Genomic DNA, 5,784 nt, shown 5'->3' with positions numbered 1-5,784 from the left:
AAACATTTTGTCGGCACAAAGTCAAAACCGCGAATCTGCATTTTTGGACATTTTCACTATGTGTTTGCATGAGTTTCCAAAACTTTGTAGCCGTTTTTCTCTAAACTACAATTTCGCAGATTCGTGGTTCTGGCATTGTGCCCATGATTTATTTATCATTGAGGTGTATAATGGCAAAGAGCTGTTTCTAAGTATCGATTAACGTTCTGTAAGGAACCGGAAAAGGATTTCCAGAGAAAAAAAGCCTGGTCTTACTTCTTATTTCGGAATCAAATTAATAAAATATTTAAACGAAAACTTGTTTCGAGACATTGGTTAAATGGAGCTTTAAGAGACCGTTCTTTTGATGCCTCACCCTATAGATTTGGAGAATTTTTTTTTAAATTCATTTCAAGTCGGAGGAGGCAAGCTTCTTAACAATAAAATACTTTTCGCCCGAAAATAACAATAGGAAAAAAATTAAATACAATATTTTGCCAGATTTTATGTGGGTTAAAAGGGTTGATTGTACTTTTTCTTGCGGATGAATTGTGAAGAAAATTAAAGCTTTTATTGTTAACTTAATTTTGGAAAAGACAGAGAAAGGATTCAGCGGCAGAATCTGAAAGTGCCTTTTAAATATTTGGGTGAAAAAATTCTAGATGCATTTATTCACTTTTAATTTATCATATTTTTTGTTTATAACCTTTAAAAAAATTATTATTAAGAAACTTTAAAAAAAATTATGTTCAGATTTTAATGACAAAATTATATAAATAAATTTTGATTTTTCTTATATAATCTGGAGATGGGAATTGTTATTCCCGAAAACGTTTATTGTTAAAAATAATTTTGTAGAAGTATAAGAAGTTTTTTTTTTCTATCTTTTTTTCAAAAATATTTAGAGTGAAATTTTATTTCCAGGTGAAACTAGGAGCTGGTAGATGTTATGACAAACATTTATTTATGATTACAAAATATTCTCAAATCTTTCATCCGGATACACATAAAAAACTTAAAATCTTTCACAAAAATAAAAATCCTTTCATTACATTTTTGTAAATGATGCCATGGAAATCACCAAAGGCACATTGTTTCCAAAAATAAATATGAATTAAATAAAAAAATGTTTAAAAATATTAATAATTTATTTTTTTTAAGTTTAACAAATTTAATATATTTATGTTTTTTTTTATGTATTTTTGTTTTGTTTTTTTTTTTTTCTTTGGAATAAATGGAATACAATATTCCTGAGAATTTACACTTTCGAAAGTATTTTTTCTATTAAGTTTTTTCATGTAATAACAGTTCTTTTGCTTCATTTTTTTTATATTTTTCTTTAAGTAAAATCTGGAAGATGTTTTTTTTTTTTAAATTTTATTTTTTTGTTTATATTTAAAAACCGTTCGCACACAGAAAAAAGTATTTTTTTTTGTTTTGTTTTCAGTTTTGTAAACTTAAACGAACACATTCTTACACATTTTTTTTTGTAAAATTGTCTTGGTAAAAGATTCTTTTTTATTTTATTTCAAAATTTTCTTAATAATAAATATTCTCCTAACATCTAAAAGAGAAGAAAGATAGAGAGAGAGAGGAGAGAAAAATACCTCTTTGAGCTAAACTTAAAAACTAAGCGAACTAACTTATCGCACTATGTAAAATTTTTGTTTTTTAATCTTAGTCATTCGTCTACTGTTGTTTTTTTTTTCTTATTTAAATTCTTCACTTAAAAAATATGTTTCATATTTATCAATATTGTTTTAAAAAAAATATATAAATAAGAAAACTTAATGCTTTTGTAGTGGAATAAATTGTTTTATGTTTTTCTTTTAAATTTTAAAACAAATATCCTTAGCCTATATACTTGATTACTATTACTTTTCATATTGAAATCTAATCTCCTTGTTTCTACTTGTTTTACTTAAAACTATGGTTCTTTCTTTTTTTGTTTTTTTAAATCTATCTTACATTCTATATAGGTAAACTAAAAATTAGATGCTTTCACGACATTTAATTAGCGATCAATTTGACTAAATAAATAAATTTTACTTTCTTGTTTTAAGTTTTTTTTTTTTAAATTAACGTAACAAAAATATGGAATTACAGTTTTATTTTTTGCGTAGATTTGTAAAAATAAATTTTATTTTTATGTAAGCCATTTTGTATTTAACATTTTGTTTTACTTTTTTTTTTAAATTTAATTTTTAACGAAAATTTTTAGCTTTTAATTTTTATTTTTAATTACATTTATTTTTTTTTTGTTTGTTTTACATTTTCACATATGAAAATAAATTTTTCGTCATTTTCTTAGATTTCTTTTGTCTTTCGGTATTGTTAAATATTTCATTTTTATTTTTTTTTTGTCAATTTCATATTCAATATGGAAATATATGCATTTCATTCAATGATATTTTTATGTTTTTTTCTTAATTTGGTATTTTTTTTTTTTATAAGTTACATTACTGGTCTCTTCCATTTTTGTATGCGATAATACAAATACAATTCAAAAACTTACTACATTTTTTTTATATACATTAACAAAATTATTGTTTTTTTTTAATTTGTTAAATTTTATTTACTACTCGTATATTCATTGTATTGATTTCTATTTAACTGTGGTTTTGTGTAATATTTTGTTTGTTTTGTTTTTAACTTTGTCTGTCTCTCTCTGTGTTTGTGTTTCTGATTGTTTCGGAGTAATTTTTTGTTTTTTTTTTTTTTTGTATAAAAGAAAATACTTTATAATATCTCTTTATGTATTCTTTTTTTAAGATTAGACAAGATTGATCAGATGGGTACCTTTTATCTTTTTTTTTGTTTGGCACATTTGTGTTTATGTATTGTTTTAGTTTTCGGAAATATTTAACTATTGCAAAAATTAATTTATGCTGAATTGAGAGATATTTTCAAATTAAAATTTGGTATTTAAAATTATATTTGGGTAAGAGTAGGTAAAGTTCCACGCGCGCAATCCAAGAATTCCATTTCCAGTGTTGTAGAAGAACGGATTTTCTAAAATAAAACAAAAATAAAAATTATAAAATAATAAAAATAACAAAATTTTTAAAAAAGCAGTATAGGTTTCTTTTTATTGTTTAACTTACATTGCCAATTTGAATTTCTTTTTTATTCTAGGTTTGCAAAATTTTGATTTCAATAAAAATGATTCCGTCCAGTTCCATGGGTACTTATTAAAAAAAAAAATGTAAAACTCAGTAAAATGTTATCTTTCTTATTTTTAAAGTCATTTCTAATCTTTTTATACCAGTAGTGGATTTTTTGTAAGCCTTGCAAATTATAAACTAAAGAAAGTTAACATCGAAACACAAGTTGAAAAAAGTATAGAAAGGTTATCATATTCGGCCTTATCCCGAACTCCATTCGTATCGAAAATTTATACGATTCCAAAAACCATTGGCAAAATCCAATCGTAGTGACGAATTGTATGAAATTTTCAACTACGAACGGATTATGAAATTGTTTTTTTTGGGAATCGTAAGATATTTCCGATACAAATGGAATTCGTGATGAGGCCGATTATCAAATAATTTTAATTTTTGACTGTCAAATCAATATGAATTTGTTGTTTTTTATATTTTGTATAGTTCAGGCTTTATTTAAAAAATCATATTGTATCCTATACCTATTATAAAAATAGTAAAATTTTGAAGACGACGATTTTCGAAAATTCCACGCAATGAGAATCGCAAAATTGTGTATTGTTTCATACAATTTCCTTGTTTGAAAATTTTTAAAATAGTCTACGAGACTCTCGCAATCAGACATAAGTTGCCGCACCACCCGTGACAATTTTGGGTAACTCATTTTATTCCAAAAATGCAATCGCTGTTTTCTGTATTAAGACAATGGATTTGAACAGTTACTTGAAATACATTCGCAGATATTTTGTAAGAAGATATCTACCTAACCTCTGGATCGCAACTTTTTTGTCCCACCCGTGACAGTAGAAATTACCCAGAATAGAAATTAACTAAGAGAAAGTGAACGAAAGTTGAACGAAAATGTTAACTTACGAGTATTTTTTGATTTAATGGTTTTGTTAAAAAATAGTGCAAGTACTTTCAGAAAAAAAGTAAACAGTTCCTTTTTACGTATCATTTTCCTGAAAATTGAGAAATTAAAAAAAAAAACAAGGATCTCATGAAGTTGCAAATTCGATATATGTACGTGTCACTTACAAGAATGCGACGAAAGAATAACAAGAATATCGCTAATTGGTTGAGGTTTTCTTGTTATATCTATTTTTCAACTGCGATTTAAGTCATAAACATATAATTCAAAAAATATATCAACCATCACCGACAAATTAAAAAATATCTCCACTTAAAAAACTATCGCAATGCTGAAAATCAAAATAAGGAGCAAACGAGATAAGTCAAAGTGAGAAAAAAAAATAGTTCAATAGTTTTTTTTTGTTTTCTTAAAGAAAATCAATTTTTTATTGATTCAGAAAAAAATGTTTTTTGTTTTTTTAATTTTTTTTTCATGTTTTTTATTACTTTTTTAATTTTTTTTATTCCTATCCACTACAACACTAGAATTTTAGGATCTTAAAGGACACAGAGAAAATAGATTATGAAATTTTGTTTCACATTTCATCATCATAGTCTTAAGAGCAAAAAAACTATAAAAAAAGCACAACAAAAGGCTTTTTTTTTCATTTTCTTTTTTTTTTTTCTTAAAACTATTTTCTTCAAAAAAACTTGTAAATTTTTTTTCATGCAATTTGTGTGTGTGTGTGTCACTCTACCTATTCAAACAATTTTTTTTTTTTTTAATTTTAAAATTTTCGTTTCTATTTTTTTCTTTGAAAAAAAATGAATTTCAATATTTAACAACTAAATTTTTTTTTTTATTTTTTAAGAAAAGAATATAAATTTTTTCTTGTCTCTTTATCATCAATCGTTTATCATCATTTATTTATTTCATTCTCATTAATCCAAAAAGCAAGTTTAAATTTTATTTGTTTTGTTTCTTTTTTTTATACAAAATTTTCATTTTTCATTCAATTTGCTTTTTATCATTTCTATATAAATTGATTTTTTTTTTTAAGTTTAAATTATTTTTGCTGCAAAAAATATGGATTTTATTTTAAATTTATTTTCATCATGCTAAATAGCAACAAGCGCAAATGTACAATATTATTGTTTCTTCATTTCATTTCAATTTTTTAGTTCATTTCTGTTTTTTATTTTTGTGTTTGTAATATTTTTTTTTTTTTAATGTTATGTTTTTTTTTTCTTACACAATGAGCTTTCAATATAGTTTTTTTTTTTTTTTTGTTATTATTTTTTGTTTTTTGTTCACAACATTTAAGCTTTGATTTAAATCAATTTATAATTTATTATTTTTTATGTTTTTTGTTTGTTTTTAATTTTTTGTTATCATCATCATTTTACTCTTAAAAAATTCTTCAAAAAAATATATTCTCTTCTTCAATCTTCAATTTTTTACTTATATAATATAAAAAAAATGTGTTTTTCTTTTTTTTTTTTCTTCTTTTGACTACAAAGAATAAAACCTTATCTTAGAATCTATTAAAAAAAAAAAATAATGTAACATAAGAAAGAAAAAAACAATCTTAAAGCAAACAAAAAAGAGAAAAAAAAATATATAAAATTAAAAATAAAAACAAAATCAAATATATACTATGTACTAGTTTTTATTTTTTAACGAAAAAACCACTAAGCCTTATAAACTAGTTTCACTTTTTTGTTTTCCTTTTTTTTCTGTATTATTTATTTCTTGAAAGCATTTTTTTTTTATTTTTATTTTTAACATTAA

The 5,784-nt window shown here is 23.1% G+C and overlaps 1 long non-coding RNA gene across 1 annotated transcript; it reads right to left on the bottom strand.

The window, feature by feature from the left end:
- Positions 1 to 1,640: 1,640 nt before the first annotated feature.
- On the bottom strand, positions 1,641 to 3,372 carry LOC129908688 (uncharacterized). The gene is made up of 2 exons (XR_008771312.1): positions 3,084 to 3,372; positions 1,641 to 2,991 (listed from the first exon to the last, which is right to left on the bottom strand). It is a non-coding gene; the product is annotated as an uncharacterized LOC129908688 (long non-coding RNA).
- Positions 3,373 to 5,784: the final 2,412 nt, after the last annotated feature.

This window comes from Episyrphus balteatus, chromosome 2 (genome assembly GCF_945859705.1).
Source record: "Episyrphus balteatus chromosome 2, idEpiBalt1.1, whole genome shotgun sequence".
In the NCBI taxonomy this organism is placed as follows: Eukaryota; Metazoa; Arthropoda; class Insecta; order Diptera; family Syrphidae; genus Episyrphus; species Episyrphus balteatus.
This window is presented reverse-complemented; position numbering and strand designations above follow the sequence as displayed.